General features: G+C 50.7%; 1 long non-coding RNA gene across 1 annotated transcript in view; it reads right to left on the bottom strand.

Annotated features, from left to right (window-relative positions):
- Nucleotides 1–10,896: 10,896 nt before the first annotated feature.
- Nucleotides 10,897–24,572, bottom strand: part of LOC134761172 (uncharacterized) — a 20,029-nt gene continuing 6,353 nt past the window's right edge. Inside the window, exons 2-3 of the long non-coding RNA XR_010139476.1 lie at nt 15,200–15,312; nt 10,897–11,228 (exon numbers count right to left, since the gene is read on the bottom strand). This is a non-coding gene — a long non-coding RNA (uncharacterized LOC134761172). The remainder of the gene's footprint in view (nt 11,229–15,199; nt 15,313–24,572) is intronic.

Here is a 24,572-nt window from a genome sequence, read left to right as displayed (position 1 = left end):
CTGGCCTTTCCGCCCCACCTTCTGCTCCCCATGGGCACCCAGGGACAGATGTGGCCTGTTAGTGCTATCCGAGAGCTGTGGGGGATGCCTGTCACCTGTGTCCATGACTCAAGGGACAATTCAAAGTCCTCTCTCAGCTCCCAAAAGGCTGACCCCACCCTGGGCAGCACGGTCCTTTGTCCTGCTTTCCTGGGGGAACCACTTGTAAGTTGATTTGGGGACTCGTCCTAGCTCCAGATTGTTTTGCTTTATTTCAAATAACAGGTCAATGCAGCTTGAACGGGGGCGTGAGAGGAAGTCAGAGGCAATCCTGGGGCAGCGGCCCTGCAGGGTGGCCCCCCACCCTGAGGTCTCCCACAGACTGGCTAGGTTTCAGAGCCATCTGAGGACACGGCTGGGACAGGCCCCCACCCCTCGTCACCTGGCCTTGCATTGTGTTTCAGCGTCTGGTGTGGGGGTGTTCCATGGACAGATACGAAGTCTCACCGTTTCCTAACAGGAAACACGGGGCGTGGAGGCCTCCTTCAGGTCCCAGTCCACTGGGGTTAAGAAGAAGGGCTTGGGGTCAGGCGCAGTGGTTCATGCTTGTAATCCCAGCACTTTGGGAGGCCAAGGCAGGCAGATCATTTGAGGTTAGGAGTTCGAGACCAGCCTGACCAACATGGTGAAACCATGTCTCTACTAAATTACAAAAAAAATTAGCCAGGCGTGGCCAGGCGCGGTGGCTCACACCTGTAATACTAGCACTTTGGGAGGCAGAGGCAGGCAGATCACGAGATCAGGAGTTCAAGACCAGCACGGCCAACGTGGTGAAACCCCGTCTCTGCTAAAAATTCAAAAATTAGCAGGGCGTAGCCAGGCATGGTGGCTCACGCCTGTAATCCCAGCACTTTGGGAAGCCAAGGTGGGTGGATCACTTGAGGTCAGGGGTTCAAGACCAGCCTGGCCAACATGGTGAAACTGACTCTACTAAAAATACAAAAATTAGCTGGGCATGGTGGCATGCGCCTGTAATCCCACCTACTCAGGAGGCTGAGGCAGGAGAATCACTTGAACACGGGAGGCGGAGGCTGCACCACACAGAGCCTTGGGGTCCCAGCACCCTGCTCCCCAGCCCCACCCTGGACCCCAAGGCCTTGCAGCCCCATTGCCTCCCGGGCCACGCAGCCCAGGCCCCAAGTCATCGCCTATGAATGGAGATAGCACCCCGCCCACCTGGCCACACAGGGAGAGGGCAAAACGACCTGGTCATCATACTCCCCCAGTGTCACCTTCCTGGTTTCCCCTCCCAGAGACTCCTCCACTCATTGAACGAACACAGAGGCCTTGGCCTTGGCAGGGAGCCAGTCCCTGTGGGTGGGCAGCGCCGACAGCCATCACTGGGAGTGGGGTAGGAGGGGGGTACAGGGATCACTGAGCAGAGTGGCAAGGGGCCAGCTCTCTGGGCAACTGGCTGAAGTCAGCAGTCACTGGTCATGGGCCTACACCCTCGAGAGGCCTGGCCGGGTCTGTGCCCACCCTCTGATGGGGGCAGTTGGGCACCAGGGGAGACCACCCCAGTTAGACAGACACAATGGGACATACTCCTCTTCCCAAAGAGAGACGACAAGCTTTCTCGAGAGAAGGGCTGGATGCAACACGGGCAGGAACACGGACGGGGCAGGAACACAGGCCGGATATTCACCATTGGCCCTTGCCTGAGGCCACCTCTACATGGGGGACCCAAACGTGATAACCACGGTGAAGGCTTGGGGTCGCCCTTGAGCTGTACAAGAAGATCCTGTTTCATCTTAAGAACAACTCGGCCAAGGCCAGGTGCGGTGGCTCACGCCTGTAATCCCAGCACTTTGGGAGGCCTAGGCGGGCAGATCACCTGAGTTCAGGAGTTCGAGACCAGCCTGGCCAACATGGTGAAACCCCGTTTCTATTAAGATACGAAAATTAGCCGGGTGTGGTAGTGTGCACCTGTAATCCCAGCTACTCGGGAGGGTGAGGCAGGAGAATCGCTTGAACCTGGGAGGCAGAGGTTGCAGTGAGCCGAGTTTGTGCCACTGCACTCCAGCCTGGGTGACAGAGCGAGACTCCATCAAAAAAAAAACAAAACCAACTCTATGAGGCCCACACTGTAAGGAAGCACAGAAGTAGCAAAGGCTTTGCTGAGTATTGGGAACCTACCCTGGGCAACAAGCTCAGACCTGCCTGGGAAGGAGCTGTGCCCAGCAATGATGCAATGATGCTTTATTTATTTATTTATTTATTTTTTTGAAAGGCATGTGCCACCACACCTGGCTAATTTTCTATTTTTAGTAGAGACAGGGGTTCTCCATGTTGGCCAGGCTGGTCTCGAACTCCTGACCTCAGGTGATCCACCCGCCTCAGCCTCCCAAAGTGCTGGTATTACAGGCGTGAGCCACCGCGCCCAGCCAGTGATGCTTATTTTTTCTGCCAGTGGTGAGGCTGGGAACACAGGGACCATAGGAGTGGGAACAGCCAGCCTGAGGACAGACAGTAGTGCAGGGGCCCCCCCACCTGGCATGGGAGGTTAAGAGCCAGCCGCCGGGCCTACGTGGCTGGGAGGGTGGATCCGTAGCTGCCAGGAGAGGGTGGTGCCCCTGGAGAGGCTGCAGAATGTCCTCTTCGAGTCCCTGAGCCTGCATCCTGCAGGCTGCAAAGCGCAGTTGCCTGGAGTGGCCGGTGCTGACTGGGATAATAACCAAGTGCTTCTCATTGCTGCGGGGGCATCTCTCTTTCCCATCCCAACAAAGAGGCCAGGCCTCCGGCTTGCTGGTCTCTGGGAAAGCAGACAGAGCGGGCAACCAGATCACAGCCTCCCTGGCCAGCACCCACACACCCTGGGGTGGCGGAAACTGGGGCTCCCTGAGAGCATTAGGCTGGGGCAAGCAGGAGGGCAGTGGGTTAGAGGCAGGTGCAGGCGGAGAGGAGGGGTTGGCAGCCTCCCCACCTAAGCCTCGGAAGGGATGAGGCCCCTCCTAGCCTCAGATGGTAGGACCCTGGGAAAGTGGCTGCAGGGGAGCCCAGGACAGGCAAACCCTGGAGACAGGGGTCCCAGGGAAACTCCTTACAAAATGTATAAAATTAATCAGGGGCTGGGTGCAGTGCTCATACCTGTCATCCCAGCACTTTGGGAGGCTGAGGCAGGCAAATCACTTGAGGTTAGGAGTTCGAGACCAGCCTGGTCAACATGGCGAAACCCTGTCTCTACTAAAAACACAAAAATTAGCTGGGTGTGGTGATGGGCGCCTGTAATTGCAGCTACTCGGTAGGCTGAGGAAGGAGAATCGCTTTAACCCGAGAGGCGGAGGTTGCAGTGAGCTGAGATTGCGCCACTGCACTCCAGCCTGGGTGACAAGAGTGAGACTCCATCTCCCAAAAAAAAAAAAAAAAAAAAAGTAATCAGGGAAGAGGAGGGAAAAACGGAAACAAGCCAAGCTTGCAAGCTACTCAGCATGAACTGTGAGAGCAGCCTGCTCTCTGACCAGCTGCCTCACAGCCATGCAGTGCCTGTGGCCTCAGAATCACACAGACCCTGTCGCAGGATGCTAACACCCCTTAACTGCTCTGTAGACAGCCACTACAGAGCAGTTGAAATGTTCACTTTTGCATTTGAGATATTCTTTCAGGTCCTGCATCTGGATGAAACTACTGATGCCAGCTAGTCTGAAAGATCCCACAAAGAACTGACTCACAAAAAAAAAAAAAAAAAAAAAGCCATTTCCACATCCTGACGAATTCATCTCCCTGCCCCCACCAATCAATGACTCCAGTTTTCCAACCCCTTGACTTCTTTATAGGATCCCCATAAAAGCCCCAGCCCGGAACTCCTCTGGAGGTGGATGTGAGGGTCTCCTCCCAATTCCTCGCTCTGTGCTCTGCAATCATTAAACTCTTTCTTTGCTGCAAACCCTGCTGTCTCAGTGTCCTGGTCTGCTACTGAGCAACGGGCATGCAAACATCTCGGTCCTATGACACCAGCCTTAGCCAAACCCTAGGCCCAGGAGAGTCACACCCTAGAGGTCTAGACAAGAAGAGTGTCAGCAGGGACCACTTTGCATTGTAGACTACAGGCCCAGCTAATTTTTGTACTGTTAGTAGAGACGGGGTTTCACCATGTTGGCCAGGTTGGTCTCTGGTCTCGAACCCCTGACCTCAGGTGACCCGCCCGCCTTAGCCTCCCAAAGTGCTGGAGTTACAGGCCAGGAAGTTCCTTTTAATGAGTATAATAAAATATTTACATCTTGTTTTTTTGAAAATGCTATATTTAAGCTTTGTTCTTAAAAGACTGTTTTCCTTGGTACACATTACAAATTAATAGTTATTTTCTCTCCACATTTTGGAAATATTATTCCACTGTCTTCCAGCTTCCATTGTCATTGAAAGCCTCCCTATTGTCCTCTACGTTTGGTGGTTTTGTGTTTTTGTTTTGTTTTGTTTTTTTAAATTGGTCAGGCGTGGTGGCTCATGCCTGTAATCCCAGCACTTTGGGAGGCTGAGGCTGGCGGATCGCGAGGTCAGGAGTTCGAGACCAGCCTGGCCAACATGGTGAAACCCGTCTCTACTAAAAAATACAAACGTTAGCCAGACATGGTGGTGTGTGCCTGTAATCCCAGCTACTCAGGAGGCTGAGGCAGGAGAACTGCTTGAACCTGGGAGGCAGAGGTTGCAGTGAGACGAGATCACGCCACTGCACTCTAGCCTGGGCAACAGAGCAAGACTCCATCTCAAGACTCCAGCTGCGGTGGCTCATGCCTGTAATCCCAACACTTTGGGAGGCCAAGGCTGGCAGATTGCTTGAGTTCAGGAATTCGAGACCAGCCTGGGCAATGTGGTGAAACCCCGTTGTCACCGGTGGAGGTTCTTGGCATCTTCAACAAAGAATTGGACAAAATGCACAAACAAAGCAAGGAAGGAATAAAGGGATTTATTGAGAATGAAAATACGCTCTGCAGTGTGGGAGCTGGCCTGAGCATAGGGGCTCAAGGGCCCCATTACAGAATTTTTGGGAATTTAAATACCCTCTAGGGGATTCCATTGTTTACTTAAGGTATGCCCTATGTAAATGAAGATGATGAAGTAAAGTTATAAGGTTATTTACTTGGCCTGTGCCCTGTGGAGAGGATACTTCCTGTCATAGCTGAAATGTGAATTGGCCTTATGTGCCCTGCCTCCGGACCCTATTTTCCTGCCTCATCATCTCTCTAAAAGTACAAAAGAATTAGCCAGACGTGGTGGCACGTGCCTGTAGTCCCAGCTACCGGGGAGGCTGAAGTGGGAAGACTGCTTGAACCCTGGAGGCAGAGGCTGCAGTAAGTGGAAATCATGCCACTGTACACCAGCCTGGGTGACAGAGCCTGTCTCAAAAAAAAAAGTCTCCCGTTCATCACGCTGCCATGATCTGCAGCTTTCCAAAAGCATACCTAGGTTTAGATTCTTTTTATTTATCCTGCTCAATATATGTTGTGACTCTGTTTATAGATTCCTGACTTGCACCATTTCTAGAAAATTCTCAGTCATTAGAGGTTTTTTTGTTTGTTTTTGAGATGGCGTCTTGCTCTATTGCCCAGGCTGGAGTGCAATGGTGAGATCTCTGCTCACCGCAACCTCCGCCTCCCAGGTTCAAGCGATTCTCCTGCCTCAGCCTCCCGAGTAGCTGGGATTACAGGCACCTGCCACCAAGCCTGGCTAATTTTTGTATTTTTAGTAGAGATGGGGTTTCACCATATTGGCCAGGCTGGTCTCGAACTCCTGACCTTGTGATCCGCCTGCCTCAACCTCCCAAAGTGCTGAGATTACAGGCATGAGCCACCACCTCCAGCAGCTTTTTTTTTTTTTTTTTTTTTTTGGAGAGGGAGTTTAGCTCTTGTTGCCTAGGGTTCAAGCAATTCTCCTGCCCCAACCTCCCAAGTAGCTGGGATTACAGGCATGTGCCACTACACTGGCTACTTTTGGATTTTTATTTTTTATTTTTTGAGACCGTGTCTCCCTCTGTTGCTCAGGCTGGAGTGCAGTGGTGCGATCTCAGCCCACTACAACCTCTGCCTCCGGGGTTCGAGCGATTCTCCTGCCCCAGCCTCCCAAGTAGCTGGGATTACAGACGCCTGCTACCAGGCTGGTTAATTTTTTTATTTTTAGTAGAGATGGGGTTTCACCATGCTGGCCAGAATGGTCTCAAACTCCTGACCTCAGGCGATCCGCCTGCCTCAGCCTCCCAAATTGCTGGTATTACAGGCGTGAGCCACCACACCCGGCCATTAGCTCTTTATTTGCTGCCTCTCCTCCCTCAACTCCCGGGACTCAAGATTAGACTCTGTGAATGTCCCCTGGTGGGTGGTGGGCAGGTCTAGACAAACCTGTCCCCAAAGTCTGAGGAAGCTAAGAGGCTGAAAAAAGAGGCTGACAAATCTGGCTTCTCAGAAAAAACATTTAATAGGGCCTTATGAACAGAAGCCATGTCTGTGTGTAAGGCAGCAAGACAAGAGGTGGATCCCCACACTCTCACTCCCAGACCCAGGGCTTACATAGCCTGGGAAAGGGTGAGTCAGAGGGACGAGCAGGCCACTTGAGGTACCTTAACATTAAGGTTGTTTGACCTTAGGGCAGGATTTACAGTAAGTGTGTGCTCTTACCCAAGGAACAATAGAGAAACTGGAAATCTTTTTGGTTTTGAGTCGAAGTCTCACTTTGTCGCCCCGGCTGGAGTGCAGTGACATGATCTCGGCTCGCTGCAACCTCTGCCACCCGGTTTCAAGGGATTCTCCTGCCTCAGCCTCCTGAGTAGCAGGCACAGCCCACCATGCCCGGCTTATTTTTGTATTTTTAGTAGAGACGGGGTTTCGCCATGTTGCCCAGGCTGGTGTCCAACTCCTGACCTCAGGTGATCCACCTGCCTCGGCCTCCCAAATTAAAGGTTCTCCTGTCGGTTCAAACCCTGAGAGCGTGCCAACAGACAACACGAGGCAACGTGGAGCAACAGGCTGTTTTAATGAGCGATTACATGCAGGCGGGCTGAGGCCTAAAATGGCGTCAGCACCAAATGAAGACGGAGCAGGGGTTTTATACTCTCCTGTAAACAGGAAGTGTCCCAGTCTGACGTGACTGCTACATAGTACCCGGAAGGCCTCCCTCTCAATCTTCAGCGAGTATGTCTCTTCCGGCCAGGGTAGGTGTCTTCCGGCCAGGGTGGGTGTTTTCCTCCTGGCTTTCTTCCTGCTTCTGCCATGCTGCTGGCGCAAGTAGCCTTGCGCCTTGGGACTGGGCCTGAGAAGGGAGGAGTTACCCATCCCTTCAAGCTTTCAGGCCCCGGGGAGAATCACCAAAGTGCTGGGATTACAGGGGTGAGCTACCGCGCCTGGCCAAACTGGAAATCTTAGAGGCCTCCCAGAACTGGGATTATTCAGAAGTCAACATGGCAGATTAGCGTCTAAGATGGAGCTGCTTTGACAGCCTCGACCTCCCCAGCTCAAGCGATCCTCCCACTGGGACTACAGGCATGCACCACCATGCCCGTCTAATTTTTTATTTTATTTTTAAATTTTATTTATTTATCTTTTTTGAGATGGAGTCTTGCTCTGTTGCCCAGGCTGGAGTGCAGTGGCGCAATCTCGGCTCACTGCAACCTCCGCCTCCCAGGTTTAAGCAATTCTCCTGCCTCAGCCTCTGCAGTAGCTGGGACTACAGGTGCCCGCCGCCACGCCCGGCTAATTTTTTGTATTTTAATACAGACGGGGTTTCACCATGTTCGTCAGGATGGTCTTGATCTCCTGACCTCGTGATCCGCCCGCCTTAGCCTCCCAAAGTGCTGGGATTACAGGCGTGAGTCACCGCGCCCGGCCTTTATTTTTTAATTTTTTTAGAGACAAAGTCTCACTGTGTTGCTCAGGCTGGTCTCAAACTTCTGGCCTCAAGTGATCCTCCCGCCCGGCCTCCCAAAGTGCAGGGATAACAGGCATCAGCCAGGGCGCCCAGCGTCTGTGTCTCTTTATTGCTATTAATATTTCATCCTCTTTCTTTCTCCACGTCCTCCCCGCCACTTCCTGACTTCCCTCTCATGCTCCAGGCCTTGCCAGGGCCCCACCCAGCCTCCAGGGATGTTCCAAGGCCCAGCCTGCCAGGCTGAAGTGAGTGTTCTCTGGGTTCAGCTGAGATCAGCTGGAATCTCCCCCAAAGTAATTTCCTAGGTAACTTTAGGGCAAACAGAGGCCAAACAATGGAAAGAATAGAGGCCCCTAGAGGGAGAGGCCAAAGGGGCCGCCATGGTCTGTCCCCGGGGCTGGGCCTGGGCTCTGCTCCAAATGCCTGCCCTCCTCCCCACCAGAGCCTTCCTGCCTCAGGCTCTGAAGATTCAATCACTAGGGGGCCCCCAGAGGCTCTTTCTCCCCACTCACACACACTACTGATCCCCTGGCGGGGAAGGTGAAAGGGTGCAGGTCGGGGGCAGGGCTGGACACCCCCCACCCCCGCCACAGACAAAACTGAAGAATGAAGTGTCTGTCCTCTGGGGGTAGGGGTTGGAACCCATGACAGAGGGTGCTCAGGCCCCCAGCCCAGTCCAAGTCCAGTCTGAATGTCCCCTGCCCCAGGCCTCACAGCTTTTCAATCTCCTGCCACCCAGGATGGCCACTGCTGGGCCTGCAGGGTCCTCCCAGGACCCTAGGAGAGAGAGGATGCTTTGACCCACACAGCACTTCGTTACCGAGGACATGCAGGAGCCCCTACCCAGAGCGCGAGGGCCAGCAGACCCAAGGGGACCAATCTGAGTCCAGATCGGGGATTTTGCTACCTTGCACCCAGCTGATTGGCTCAAGGAGAACCAAACAGAACCCAGAGTTGGGATTTTGCAAACAAAATGCAGAAGAGAACTTTGTCTTCCCACTCCCACGGAGAGCTAGTCTGTCAAAAACAGAGATGAGGAGCGGACAGGAAGAGAGTGGTGGGCGCATTGGAGCACTAGGCTTGGGGAGTTCCTGCTTGTCCGAATATTCGGTTTGGAATCTTGGCAATTCCACAAGCCAGTGAATCCTCTTTGTGGCTGAGTGAATGTCAAGTGGATTTCTGAAATTTGCAACTAAGAGAATCCTCATTAATTCAGTGTTCAAGGATATTTACACCTGGAAACAAAACAAACAGCAAAAACCCCATCACCCTGGGCTCCAGGCCATGCGAGCTTCTCAGGAGAGTGGTCTACACCTGCTATCTCTCCTGCCGAGGTCTGATCTCTCCGTGCTGCCCACTGAAACCGCCCCCACCACTACCCCACAAGGAGGCCAAAGACCTACGAGTCCCCGAGCCTGAGGGACACACTCAGCCATCATCTTCCTAAACCCTGCCGGGGCCTGATGCTGCCCGATACTCTCCTCTCCCTCAAGATTCTGTCCTGTCTCTCACTCCTTCTCTTCCTCTCCTCTGGGGGCCTCGCAGGCCAATCACAGCCACCTACATCCTTGTCACTGAGCCAGCCCTCTGCCTGGAGGTTGCTCAAGGCACCTTAATACGACATGTCAAAATCAAACTCACCATCTTTCCCTGCATGGTTGCTCCTACCCCCCCACCTTTGTACAAGATGTTCCCTCTGCCCGGTGTGCCCTCTCCACCCTGATCCACTATAAACCAATTGCCTTTCCGGCTTCCAGACTCCCTGGCATCAGCCCACCCCCTGCAAAGCTTATTGCCCAAGATGGAAGAGCCAGGAAGGGGGAGGGTCTGAGTTGTGACATCCCCATTGAAGGAAATCAAAATATCACACCCCAAAATATGACTCCCTGCTATAATGAGCATTTGAATTAAAAACCCTTAGGCCGGGTGCCCTGGCTCATGCCTGTAATCTCACCATTTTGGGAGGCTGAGGCAGGTGGATCAACTGAGGTCAGGAGTTCAAGACCAGCCTGACCAAGATGGTAAAAACCCCCATCTCTACTAAAAATACAAAAATTAGCCAAGTGGCCAGGCGCGGTGGCTCACACCTGTAATACCAGCACTTTGGGAGGCCGAGGCGGGCAGATCACAAGGTCAGGAGATCGCGAACTTCCTGGCTAACACGGTGAAACCCCGTCTCTACTAAAAAAATACAAAAAAATTAGCTGGGCATGGTGGTGGGCGCCTGTAGTCCCAGCTACTCGGGAGGCTGAGGCAGGAGAATGGTGTGAACCCAGGAGGCGGAGCTTGCAGTGAGCGGAGATCAAGCCACTGCACTCCAGCCTGGGCGACTGAGCGAGACTCTGTCTCAAAAAAAAAAAAAAAAAAAAATTAGCTGAGGGTGGTGGCCCAGGCCTGTAATCCCAGCTACTCCGGAGGCTGAGGCAGGAGAATCACTTGAACCCCGGAGATGGAGGTTGCAGTGAGCTGAGATCATGCCACTGCACTCCAACCTGGCAACAAAACTGAAACTCCGTCTCAAAAAAATAAAAATAAAAATAATGGCCGGGCGCAATGGCTCACACCTGTAATCCCAGCTCTTTGGGAGGCTGAGGCGGGCGGATCACAAGGTCAGGAGATCGAGACCATCCTGGCTAATACGGTGAAACCCCGTCTCTACTAAAAATGCAAAAAATTATCCGGGTGAGGTGATGGGCGCCTGTAGTCACAGCTACTGGGGGGCTGAGGCGGAAGAATGGCGTGAACCCGGGAGGCGGAGCTTGCAGTGAGCCGAGATGCACCACTGCACTCCAGACTGGGCGATAGAGCGAGACTCGTAATAAATAAATAAATAAAATAAATAAATAAATAAATAAAATTAACAACCCTGAGAGATCGGCAATGCAGGAAGAGACTTTTCCCCCGGTCTACCTAAAGATGGGACTCACCCGCCAAGAACAGCTGTTCTTTTTGTCATGCGTGTCCCTGTTAAGAGACCACCAAACAGGCTTTTGTGTGAGCAACAAGGCTGTTTATTTCATATTTCGCCTGGATGCAGGCAGGCTGAGTCCGAAAAGAGAGTCAGCAAAGGGTGTTGGGATTATCATTAGTTCTTACAGGTTTTGGGATAGGCGGTGGAGTTCGGAGCAATGTTTTGCGGGCAGGGGTGGATCTCACAAAGTACATTCTCAAGGGTGGGGAGAATTACAAAGAAACTTCTTAAGGGTGGGGAGATTACAAAGTAGGTTGATCAGTTAGGGCGGGGCAGAAACAAACCACAATGGTGGAATGTCAGCAGTTAAGGCTATTTTCACTTCTTTTGTGAATCTTCAGTTGCTTCAGGCCATCTGGATGTATACCTGCAGGTCACAGGGGATATGATGGCTTAGCTTGGGCTCAGAGGCCTGACATTTTTCCCTCCCTGTTACGTCATTATCCAAAAATGCAGCCACACCTGAACAGATTCTTTTTTTTTTTTTTTTTTTTTTGAGACTGAGTCTCGCCCTGTCGCCCAGGCTGGAGTGCAATGGCTCCATCTCAGCGTACTGCAACTTCAACCTCCCAGGTTCAAGCGATTCTCCTGCCTCAGCCTCCTGAGTAGCTGGGACTACAGGCACGTGCCACCATGGCTGACTAATTTTTGTATTTTTAGTAGAGACGGGGTTTCACCATGTTGGCCAGGCTGGTCTCGAACTCCTGACCTCGTGATCTGCCTGCCTCGGTCTCCCAAAGTGCTGGGATTACAGGCGTGAGCCACCTCGCCCGCCCCCTGAACACATTCTTTCCAAGACAATGACTGTCTCCAGGGGTCGTTTAAATTCCAAAGAGAACGATTTAGAAATTAATCTCTGAGGCCGGGCTCGGTGCCTATAATCCCAGCACTTTGGGAGGCTGAGGGGGGCAGATCACGAGGTCAGACTATCGAGACCATCCTGGCTAACATGGTGAAACTCCATCTCTACTAATATGCAAAAAAAAAAAAAAAAAAAAAAAGTTAATATTGGTTCCCCATTTAATCCTTCTCCCTGGCAGTCATTTATTGCCCCACAACAGAATTCCTCTCTTCTCCTTCCTTCCCCTGGTTTACCAGGATCTAAGCCCCCATTCTTTCTGCAACCTCAAGGTGGTTGGGAAGTTTCTGCACCGCGTTGGGAGGTTGGGTCTTCACTGTGAGGGCTCGCATGCATGCACCCCTGATGAACCTGTGTGCCTTTTGTGCTGTGAATCAATCTGCCTCACATCAGTGATTACAGCTCACCCCCCTAACTCCAATCCCTTTATCTGTGGACCGGGAACAGTAACCAGCTCACCTGCTTCAAGGGTTGAACTAAGCTCAAGTGAGGACTAGACGTCTACCTGAATGTCTCACACGTGGGGAGCCTGGTCCGTTTTAAGAGACCAAAAAGGGGGTTGAGACTGTTAACAGGATTGGCTGGGCCTGGTGGCTCAAGCCTGTAGTCCCAGCACTTTGGGAGCCGAGGCGGGTGGATCACAAGGTCAGGAGATCTAGACCATCCTGGCTAACACGGTGAAACCCCGTCTCTACTAAAAAATACAAAAAATTAGCCAGGCATGGTGGTGAGCGCCTGTAGTCCCAGCTACTCAGGAGTCTGAGGCAGGAGAATGGTGTGAACCTGGGAGGCGGAGCTTGCAGTGAGCCAAGATCGCGCCACTGCACTCCAGCCTGGACGACAGAGGAGACTCCGTCTCAAGAAAAAAAAAAAAAAAAAGAAACTGTTAACAGGAAAGGGGTCCCGATCCAGACACAAGAGAGGGTTCTTGGATCTCCCGGAAGAAAGAATTCAGGGTGAGTCCATAAAGTGAAAGCAAGTTTATTGAGAAAGTAAAGGAGCTGAGCACAATGGCTCACGCCTGTAATCCCTGCACTTTAGGAGGCTGTGGCTGGCAGATCACTTGAGGTCAGGAGTTCAAGACCAGCCTGGCCAACATGGTGAAACCACGTTCTAGTGAAAATACAAAAAAGAGCCGGGCATGGTGATGCGCGCTTGTAATCCCAGCTACCCAGGAGGCTGAGGCAGGAGAACTGCTTGAACCTGGGAGGCAGAGGTTGCAGTGAGCCGAGATCTCTCCACTGCACTCTAGCCTGGGGCAACAGAGTGAGACTCCTCAAGAAAAAAAAAAAAACAGTAAAGGAATAAAGAATGGCTACTCCATAGACAGAGCAGCCCCAAGGGCTGCTGGTTGCCCATTTGTATGTTTTTCTTTCTTTCTTTTTTTGAGACGGAGTCTCACTCTGCTGCCCAGGCTGGAGTGCAATGGTGTGATCTCAGATCACTGCAGCCTCCGCCTCCCGGGTTCAAGCGATTCTCCTGCCTCAGCTTCCCGAGTAGCTGGGACTACAGGCGCCTGCCACCACACCTGGCTAAGTTTTGTATTTTTAGTAAAGATGGGGTTTCACCATTTTGGCCAGACTGGTCTCGAACTCCTGACCACAAGTGATCCACCAGCCTCGGCCTTCCAAAGTGCTGGGATTATAGGCATGAGCCACCATGCCCAGCTGGTTATGTCTTAATTATATGCTAAACAAGGGGTTGGTTACTCATGCCTCCCCTTTTTAGACCATATAGGGTAACTTCCTGACGTTGCCATTGCATTTGTAAACTGTTATGGAGTTGGTGGGAGTGTAGTCGTGAGGATGACCAGAGGTCACTCTCATTGCCATCTTGGTTTTGGTGGGGTTTTTTTGTTTGTTTGTTTTTGTTTGGTTTTTCTGAGACAGAGTTGAGACTGGTCTTCAATCTCCTGACCTCATGATTTGCCCGCCTCAGCCTCCCAAAGTGCTGGGATTACAGGCATGAGCCACTGCGACCGGAGGTTTTGGTGGGTTTTGACTGGCTTCTTTACTGCAACCTGCTTAATCAGCAAGGTCTTTATGATCTGTATCTTGTGCCGAACTCCTATGTCACCCTGTGGCTTAGAATCCCTTAACCATCTGGGAATGCAGCCCAGTAAGTAGGTCTCAGCCTCATTTTACCCAGGTCCTATTAAAGGTGGGAGTTGCTCTGGTTTCCATGCCTCTGACAAAACCACTTGGAGGTAGAAAGCCCCATGTGAGCTGACTTTTGAAGAAAGCTCACTTCATTTGTAACCAAACACAGGTCCGGATGCCCACAGAGTCCAATTTACAAGAGTGAGAGATCTGGTAGAAAGAAAGTGATTTTGGCCAGGCACTTTGGCTCATGCCTATAATCCCAGCACTTTGGGAGGCCGAGGCAGGTGGATCACCTGAGGTCAGGGGTTCGAAACCAGCATGGCCAATGTGGCAAAACCCTGTCTCTACTAAAAATACAAAATTAGCTGGGTGTGGTGGTGCATGTCTGTAATCCCAGCTACTTGGGAGGCTGAGACAGGAGAATCGCTTGAACCTGGGAGGCGGAGGTTGCAGTGTACTGAGATCCCACCATTGCATTCCAGCTTGGGCAACAAGAGCGAAACTCTGTCTCAAAAAAAAGGAAGAAAGTGATCTTGTTACTCAGAACTCCCAAAACTAGCAATGGGGAAGTGGCCGGACTCCCATCCGAAGCAACCACTTCAAATTTGGAGGGGGAAAGCAAGGGTTTAGAAAGGGAAAACTGGCCAGGGGTGGTGGCTCATGCCTGTAATCCCAGCACTTTGGGAGGCTGAGGTGGGCGAATCGCTTGAGCTCAGGCGTTCAAGACCAGCCTGGGCAACATGGAGAGACCCTGTCTCTACAAAAATACAAAAAAATTAGCTGGGCATGGTGGTGCACACATGTAGTCCCAGCCACTTGGAGCAGGTGAGGCAGGAGGGTCATCACTTGAGCCCAGGAGGTGGAGGTTGCAGTGAGCAGAGAACACACCACTGCACTCCAGCCTGGGCAACACAGTGAGACCCCCATCTCAAAAAAAAAAAAAAGAAAAGAGAAAACTTGATAAGGAAGGTATATGCAGGAACGTGCTGAGTACAACCTCTATGTGTCCTATTCCTGAGGCTATCTTGGGTCCCAGTCCACCTGGAGCATGGGCTGGCAACATCTCAAGACTGGGCGGGTTGTTAATTAGCCATCTTCAGGTCGTCTCTGGAATTTTGCAGCTGTATCTCCAGGCTTGGTCTGCCTGTCTGAAGATCAGCCCTGGAGCTTCTAAGGCTTATAATCAGATACCAACATGAAGTTAGGTAAATGTGAGGGGAGTATAGATGGTGGAAAGGGGAGAGACCCGGAGTCTGTTTCAAGGCTAAGGGAAAAGGGGCTTCTGCAATTTGTTACAAAGTTACATCTTGAAACCCAAGAGAAAGATAAAGAAAATTTAAAAATGCATTTTGGTGTGGGGTGCAGTGGCTCACGCACCTATAATCTCAGCTACTCAGGAGGCTGGGTCAGGAGAGCCACTTGAACCTGGGAGGTGGAGGTTGCAGTGAGCTGAGATCGGGCCACTGCCTGGCGACAGAGCGAGACTCCATCTCAAAAACAAAGAAAAAAATATAAAAATAAATGAATTTTGAAGTTAATTATAACTAGGCAGTTAAAAATAACTGCTTAGTTACACATTCACTCACTCACTCACTCATTCATTAATTCATCAAACACTGTCTGAGTACCTAGTATCTTCCAGGTCCTGGGCTTGAATGGAACCCCAGCCTGCCCTCCAGGAACTCCTGGTAAGTGGGGCTGAGAGGCAAAAACAGGCCATGCCCCATCATATGATCAAGTCACGGTGGAGGGCAGGGAATGGTGGGACAGAGCAGACAGACAGAGCCTGTGGGCTCTGAGATGGACGTGGAGGCTGACCCACTGCTGTCCCTGCATCGGGAGGGGCAGAACTGGAAGGCAAACCCAAGTCTCAGCATCCTAACCCTGGCTGTCCCAGGAGACTGGGACTCAGGGGCTCCCGGGGTTAGGACAGATTGGGAGTAAGGCCTTGGGTCTCCGTTCTGTGAGAGAGGTACCCCCATCAGGCAGTGGCCTGGAGGGGTGAGGACAGAGGCTGCCAGCTCTCTGCTGATCCCTCCCACCCTCTCACAGTCCACGTGGGCTGGGGGTGGTTATAAGGACAGAGTCCAACAGTGCCCAGTGCCAGGCTGGCTCACCCTGCTGCACACCAGAAAGTCCTAGCTAGTGGTTCTCAAAGCGAGGTCGCCCAGCCCAGCAGCACCGGCTTTAACTACGCACTGTCAGAAATGCAAATTCTCAGCCAGAGGTGGTGGCTCACGCCTGTAATCCCAGCACTTTGGGAGGCTGAGGCGAGTGGATTACTTGAGGTCAGGAGTTCAAGACCAGCCTGGCCAACATGGTGAAACCCCATCTCTACAAAAATACAAAAGATTAGCCGGCCGTGGTGGCACATGCCTGTAATCACACCTGCTCGGGAGGCTGAGGCAGGAGAATTGCTTGAAGCCAGGAGGCGGAGGTTGCAGTGAGCTGAGATCACACCACCGCACTCCAGCCTGGGCAACAGTGTGAGACTCCTTTTCAAAAAAAAAAAAAAAAAAAGAAATACAGGCCGAGCACCATGGCTCACTCCTGTAATCCCAGCACTTTGGGAGGCCGAGGTGGGCAGATCACCTGAGGTCAGAAGTTCAAGACCAGCTTGGCCAACATGGTAAAACCCCATCTGTACTAAAAACACAAAACTTAGCCAGGCATGGTGGCGGGCCCCTGTAATCCCAGCTTCTTAGGAGGCTGAGGCAAGAGAATCACTTGAACCCGGGAGGCGGAGGTTGCAGTGAGCCAAGATTGCACCATTGCACTTTAGCCTGGGTGACAGAGCAAGACTCCGTTCCAAAAAAAAAAAAAAAAAAAGAAGGAAAGAAAGAAAAGAAATGCAAATTCTCAGGCTCCACCCCAGACTTGAATCAGAAGCCCCAGGGATAGCACCCAGCCATCTGTGTGCTAACAAGCCCTCCTAGAAGACCCTGATGCATGCCAGAGCCTAAGCCACCATCCTAGAGTTCTGAGGACCGTCTAAGAAGACAATAATGGAAGTCACATATGTGCTGGGTGCTTTGCGTCATCTCAGGTAATGCTTCCAACAGTGCATGCAGCAGGGGCCTGCGTCATCCTTCCAGGCTCAAGAATGTCACAGGCTTAGCCCTGGGCTGTATCAGCATCCAACCCCAGGTCACTGTGACCCTAAGGCCTGGGCTTCAGTTATCAGGCAGAATCTGTGCAGCAGTCAACATCCACACAGCACTTGGTGGTTGCAAAACGCCTCCTCATAGCTGTTGTCATTGTTCAGTATATCTCACAGGGGCTCCAGCAAGGCACAGCGGCTGCACGCTTTGCTGTGCTGAACAGCCAGTGAGTTACAGCCAGGGCCTGCCAAGCAAACTGGAGAGAAAGGAGAGGCAGGTGGACTCAGTGCCATGTCACACGACGTCGGTGGGTCAGGCAATCTCTCCAGAGTTCAGTTTCTTCATCTGTAGAATGGGACGATAATCCCTCCCACACAGCCAGCAGAGATGGAGGTCAGATACGAAGCAGCCACCTCCACTTTCTCCCGAAATTCCACCAAAATGACACAAAAGAGATGTCTTTATTTTATTTTATTTTTGAGACAGAGTCTGGCTCTGTCACCCAGGCTGGAGTGCAGTGGCGCGATCTCAGCTCACTGCAGCCTCCGCCTCCTGGGTTGAAGTGATTCTCCTGCCTCAGTCTCTACAGGTGCCCGCCACCATGCCCAGCTAATTTTTGTATTTTAGTAGAGATGGGGTTGCACCATGTTGGTCAGGCTGGTCTTCAACTCCTGACCTCAGGTGATTCACCTGCCTCTGCGATTCTGCATAATTCTGCGATTCTGATAAAGTTCTGCGATTACAGGCGTAAGCCACTACATCATTCTTTTTTTTTTTTTTTTTTGGAGATGGAGTTTCACTCTTGTTGCCTAGGCTGGAGTGCAGTGGCATGATCTTCGCTCACTGCAACCTTCGCCTCCCGGGTTCAAGTGATTCTCCTGCCTCAGCCTCCCAAGTAACTGAGATTACAAGCGACCGCCACCATGCCCAGCTAATTTTTTATTTTTAGTAGAGATGGGGTTTCACCATGTTGGTCAGGCTGGACTCAAACTCCCGACCTCAGGTGTTCCACCCCCCTCAGCTTCCCAAAGTGCTGGGATTATAGGTGTGAGTCACGGAGCCTGGCCTGTTATTCTTTTTTATGGCTGCATAGTATTCCATGGTGTATATGTACTACATTTTCTTTTCTTTTCTTTTTTTTAGACAGTCTCCCACTGTCGCCAGGCTGGAGTGCTGTGGCATGATCTCAGCTCACTGCAATCTCCGCCTCCAGGGTTCAAGTGATTCTCTTGCCTCAGCATCCTGAGTAGCTGGGACTACAGACGCACGCCACCATGCCCAGCTAATTTATGTATTTTTAGTAGAGATGGGTTTCACCATGTTGGCCAGGATGGTCTCAATCTCTTGACCTCGTGATCTGCCCGCCTCGGACCCCTAAAGTGCTGGGATTACAGGCATGAGCCACCACGCCCAGCCATGACATTTTCTTTATCCAATTTATCACTGATGGGGATTTGAGTTGGTTCCATGTCTTTTTTTTTTTCTTTTTTTTTTTTTTGAGACTGAGTTTTGCTCTTGTTGCCCAGGCTGGAGCGCAATGGCGCGATCTCAGCTCACCACAACCTCCACTTCCCAGGTTCAAGCGATTCTCCTTCCTCAGCCTCCCAAGTAGCTGGGATTACAGGCATGCATCACCACACTCAGCTAATTTTGGATTTAGTAGAGACAGGGTTTGTCAATGTTGGTCAGGCTGGTCTTGAACTCCCGACCTCAGGTGATTCGCCAGCCTCGGCCTCCCAAAGTGCTGGGATTACAGGCATGAACCACTGCGCCCAGCCCCAAATGGAAGCCTGGTTCCATATCTTTGCTATTGTAAACAGTTCTGCAATAAACATACGTGTGCATGCATCTTTATAGTAGATTGATTTATATTCCTTTGTGTATATACCCAGTGTATATACCCAGCCTGATCTTTCTAAAACTGGAAAAAAAAAAGTCTAGGCGCGGTGGCTCACGCCTGTAATCCCAGCACTTTGGGAGGCCAAGGTGGGCAGATCACAAAGTCAGGAGTTCGAGACCAGTCTGGCTAACATGCTGAAACCCCGTCTCTACTAACAAAATACAAAAAAAATCAGCCGGGCATGGTGGCATGAGCCTGTAATCCCAGCTGCTCGGGAGGCTGAGGCAGGAGAATTGCTTGAACCAGGCAGTTAAAGGTTGCAGTGAGCCGAGATAGCGTCACTGCACTCCAGCCTGGCGACAGAGTGAGACTGTCTCAAAAAAAAAAAAAAAAAAAAAGGTCAAGCAGACCGTGGCTCTGGGCACCAGCAACTCCTTTGTGGGCTGGACTAGGGCTCAGCTTTGGAAGGAGGCCAGGGTGGGTTGGGGGCCAGACCACCTATGTAGGAGACCACCCGGGAAATGTGAGGCAAGGAGAGAGGGGGCTGCCAAAGGGCCAGGGCTCCAGCACGGGAAGGGTGGGTTGAGAGGAGTCCTCGACCAGTCAGAGAGGCAGGAGGCCAAGGACACAGAATTCATGACCAACTATCAAATACACGAGCAGGTCAGAGGGACAGCCTGTGAACCACCATTGCATTTGCTGATGGAGTTGTTGCTATCGAGAGATCTCAGGCCAGGCATGGTGGCTCAAGCCTGTAATCCTAGCACTGTGTGAGGCTGAAGCAGGAGAATCACTTGAGGCCAGGGATTTGAGACCAGCTTGGGCAACATAGTGAAACCCCATCTCTGAAAGAAAAAAAAAAAAAAAGACAGGTGTGGTGGTGCACACCCATAGTCCCAGCTATTTGGGAGGCTGAGGTGGGAGGATCACTTAGCCCAGGAGTGCAAGGCTGCAGTGAGTTGTGATCATGTCACTGTACTCCAGCCGGGGCTGGAGTGAGAACTTGTCTCAAAAAAACAAAAGAGTATAATTTGCTTTTACCAAGAAAATGTATCCACTTATTTGTGTCATAAAAAACAACTGCTGGGCACAGTGGTTGGTGCCTGTAGTCCTATCTACTCAGGAGACTGAGGCAGGAATTCCTTGAGGGCAGGAGTTTGAGAGCAGCCTGGACAACATAGTGAGATTCAGTCTCTTCAAAACAAACAAAAACCTTCTGAATCATACAAGACAAAGAACAAAACAAACCAATAACCACAACAAAAACACCAGTAAACCAACAACAACCATTTTTTTTTTTTTTTGAGATAGGGTCTTGCTCTGTTGCCCAAGCTGGAGTGCAGTAGCATAAAATCATGAATCACTGCAGCCTTGACCTCTAGAGCTCAAACAATCCTCCTACCTCAGCCTCCCAAGCACCTGGGACTACAGAGGTGCGCCACCAGACCTGGATAATTTAAAAAAATTTTTTGTAGAGACAGGGTCTCATCATGTTGCCCAGGCTGGCCTCGAACTTCTGACCTCAAGTGATCCTCCCACCTTAGCCTCCCAAAGTCTTGAGATTATAAGCTTGAGCTACTGTACCCGGCTGGTCTCTTCTATCTCAAAAACAAAACTTCGAAATCCAATTTCTTAAGTATTCCAACCTTGATTACAAACTTAATTAACTAAACTCCCATACATGATCTAAACTGCAATGACAGATTTTGTATGGCTGACTTCCATAACAATACTTTTACACTTAACACTCTCCTGAAACATCAAGGCCCGGGGGTCATTCAGTGCTTCCTCACTTCTTTTTTCTTTTTTTCTTTTTTTTTTTTTTTTTTTGAGACAGAGTCTCCCTCTGTCACCCAGGCTGGAGTGCAGTGGCACGATCTCGGTTCACTGCAATCTCCACCTCCCAGGTTCAAGCAATTCTCCTGCCTCAGTCTCCCAAGTAGCTGAGATTACAGGCGCCTGCCACCATGCCCAGCTAATTTTTGTATTTTTAGTAGAGACAGGGTTTCACCATGTTGGTCAAGCTGGTCTCGAACTCCTGACCTCATGATCGTGCCAGCCTTGGCCACCCAAAGTGCTGGGATTACAGGCATGAGCCACCGTGCCCAGACAATGCTTTCTCATTTCTATCCTTGCTTTTATCTTCTTAGGGATCTTTTGATTTCTCCCTAGGACTTCGGTGATGGGAGTTTGTTTATTTATTTATTTACTTATTTACTTATTGGATACAGGGTCTTGCTTTGTCACTCAAGCTGGAATGCAATGGCTAACAGCTCACTGTAGCCTCAACCTCCTGGGCTGAAGTGATCCTCCCATCTCAACCTCCCAAGAAGCTGGGACTACAAGCACACACCACCACACCTGGCCAAAATTTTTATATTCTGTAGAGGCAGGGGTCTTGCTATGTTGCCCAGGCTGATCTTGAACTATTGGGCTCAAGCGATCCTCCTGCCTCAGCTTTCCAAAGTGCTAGAATTACAGGGTGAGCTACCCTGCCTGACCAGTGATGGGATTTTGGTATCTTCCCATGTTTGGAATAATTTTCCAAGAGAAGCTGAGGTCACTGGATCTGGATGTTTGACTGTTGGTCCTTGGCTGGAACGTAGGACTTGACTGCCTCTGCTGGGATTGCAATGGCCTATTTAGTCATTTTGGACATTCTCTATTGAATCCTCCTTGTCCTTGAAAACTAGGGGTGGCCCCTGTCCTGAATACCTGGCAGAGCCTTGTCTGCCTAGTAGTTGTATGCAGCTACCAGTGCCCATGAGTCTGTGCTTGCTTTCCTTGGTGCAGTTTCTGCCTCTTCAGGGCTCCAGCCCAGAGCTCTGTGTTTATTCTTTTCTGATTACACAGATAGAAAGCAAACAAATCAGTCTGGGCGCGGTGGCTCACGCCTGTAATCCCAGCACTTTGGGAGGCCAAGGCAGGCGGATCATGAGGTCAGGAGTTCAAGACTAGCCTGACAAACACCGTGAAACCCCATCTCTACTAAAAAAAATACAGAAAAATTAGCTGGGCGTGGTGACGCGTGCCTGTAATCCCAGCTACTTGGGAGGGTAAGGCAGAAGAATCACTTGAACCCAGGAGGCAGAGGTTGCAGTGAGCTGAGAACGCACCACTGTACTCCAGCCTGGCAACAGAGCGAGACTCCATCTCAAAAAACAAAAAAAGAAAGCAAACAGATCTCTTTACTGTTTTTTGTTTGTTTGTTTTTGTTTTTTGTTTTTTTTCGGATGGAGTTTCGCTCTTGTTGCCCAGGCTGGAGTGCAATGGTGTGATCTCGGCTCACTGCAACTTCTGCTTCCCGGGTTCAAGCGATTCTCCTGCCTCCTTGGGATTACAAACTTGAGCCTCCCGAGTAGCTGGGATTACAGGCATGCACCACCACACCTGGTCAATTTTGTATATTTAGTAGAGACAGGGTTTCTCCATGTTGGTCAAGCTGGTCTCAAACTCCTGACCTCAGGTGATCTGCCCACCTCAGCTTCCCAAAGTGCTAAGATTACAGGCGTGAGCCACCGCGCCCGGCCTAATATGTTAACAATAATAAAAGAAACAAAATGCACAGACTAATGCACCCCCACATATTAAGCTCAGTAAAAATTCAAGTCATATGACAATCATCTTTCGTATTTATTTTTTTCCATACCTAGTCCCGCAGACATCTTTCTTATATTACAACTCTTTTTTTTTTTTTTTTTTTTGAGATGGAGCCTCTGTCATGTCAGGCTGGAGTGCAGTGGTGTGTGATCTCAGCTCACTGCAACCTCCGCCTCCTGGGTTCAAACAGTTCTCCTGCCTCAGCCTCCCGAGTAGCTGAGATTACAGGCATGCGCCACCACACTGGGCTAAATTTTGTATTTTTAGTAGAGACAGACATGTTTTCACCATGTTGTTCAGGCTGGTCTCGAACTCCTGACCTCAATTGTGATCCACCCACCTCGGCCTCCCAAAGTGCTGGGATTACAGGTGTTAGCCACTGTGCCCGGGTTTTGTTTTTTTTTTTTTGTAGAGGTAGAGTCTCACTATGCTCCCCAGGCTGGTCTTGAATTCCTGTGCTCAAATGATCCTTCTGCCTCAGCCTCCCAAAGTGTTGGGATTATAGGCGTGAGCCACTGTGCCCGGCCAGGGAATAATTTTTCATGTTCATATTATCACAGCTTGGCTGATTCTGGGGAGACTTTGGTTGTTTCCACTGCCTGTCCCATATTCCCCTAACATGTGTGAGTGTGGCCTTCCTTTCTGGCCACCCCAGGCCATTCTGGGCCATTGTAATTTTTTTTTTTTTTTTTTTTTTTTTGAGACGGAGTCTCATTCTGTCGCCCAGGCTGGAGCGCAGTGGCACGATCTCAGCTCACTGCAAACTCCGCCTTCCTAGGTTCATGCCATTCTCTTGCCTCAGCCTCCTGAGTAGCCGGGACTACAGGCGCCCGCCACCACGCCTGGCTAATTTTTTTGTATTTTTAGTAGAGACGGGGTTTCACCGTGTTAGCCAGGATGGTCTCAATTTCCTGACCTTGTGATCCGCCCGACTCAGCCTCCCGAAGTGCTGGGATTACAGGCGTGAGCCACTGCACGTGGCCTAATTTTTTTTTTTATATGCTCCAAGGGATCCTGGTTTCCTTTAGTGGATAAGGGTCTAAGAGACTTATATCTGGGTACCAAGGTGCCCATGAGACTGGGGGTGGGCAAGGAGCTATTGTGGCTTTCAGGCAACTCTTGTCAAAAACAAAGCCGGAAGCCAGGCGCGGTGGCTCATGTCTGTAATCCTAGCATTTTGGGAGGCCAAGGTGGGAGGATTGCCTGAGCTCAGGAGTTCGAGACCAGCCTGGGCAACATGATGAAACCCTGTCTCTACTAAAAATACAAAAAATTAGCCAGGCGTGGTGGTGCATGCCTGTAATCATAGCTACTCAGGAGGCTGAGGCAGGAGAATCGCTTGAACCCAGGAGGTGGAGGTTGCAGTGAGCCAAGATTGTATCTTCACTGCACTGCAGCCTGGGAGACAGTGAGACTCTGTCTCAAAAAAAAAAAAAAAAAAAAAAGAAAAAACACAAAAACAACCAAAGCCAGAAATAACTCTTATACTTTTAAAGTCATAAATTGACAGTAAATTCCTTCAGTCTGCAGTTTTGTTAATAGACATTAATAACATTGTTATTGTTAATTCTGTATGGACAGGGGCAAGCCACAGGAGTCACTGTGACACTGGCTGGCTCAGCAGGGGACAGGAAGCAGAGAAGAAGGGGATGAAGAAGACAGGGAAGGAAGGGTCAGAAACAGCGAGTGGAGGTGATTCCTTTGAGAAATCTGGCTGACAGGAGGAGAGAGCTGGCAGTCACAGGGTGGAGGGAGGAGTGTTTGCTTTGCTTTTTGTTTTCTTGTCCTCTTCTTGGGATGGGAGAGGCTCAAGCTTGCTCATGGGTGGAGTGGAAAGTGCCAGTACCCATAAGAGTGTATCAATCAAAATTCCTGCTTCTACAAGGGAAAGTAAGAAGCCGGGTGTGTAATCCCCACACTTTGGGAGGCCAAGATGGGCGGTTCACCTAAGGTCCAGGGTTGGAGACATGGCGAAACCCTGTCTCTACTAAAAATACAAAAACTAGCTGGATGTGGTGATGTGCGCCTTTAGTCCTAGCTACTAGGGAGGCAGAGGCTCGAGAATCTCTTGAACCCAGGAGGCCGAGGTTGCAGTGAGCCGAGATCGTGCTACTGCATTCCAACCTGGGCAACAGAGGGAGACTCTGTCTAAAAAAAAAAAAAAAAAAAGTGAAAGAATCCAGCTCGTCTGGTTAAACCAAACCATGTA

Source organism: Pongo abelii, chromosome 23, assembly GCF_028885655.2.
Source record: "Pongo abelii isolate AG06213 chromosome 23, NHGRI_mPonAbe1-v2.0_pri, whole genome shotgun sequence".
Taxonomy (NCBI): domain Eukaryota; kingdom Metazoa; phylum Chordata; class Mammalia; order Primates; family Hominidae; genus Pongo; species Pongo abelii.
This window is presented reverse-complemented; position numbering and strand designations above follow the sequence as displayed.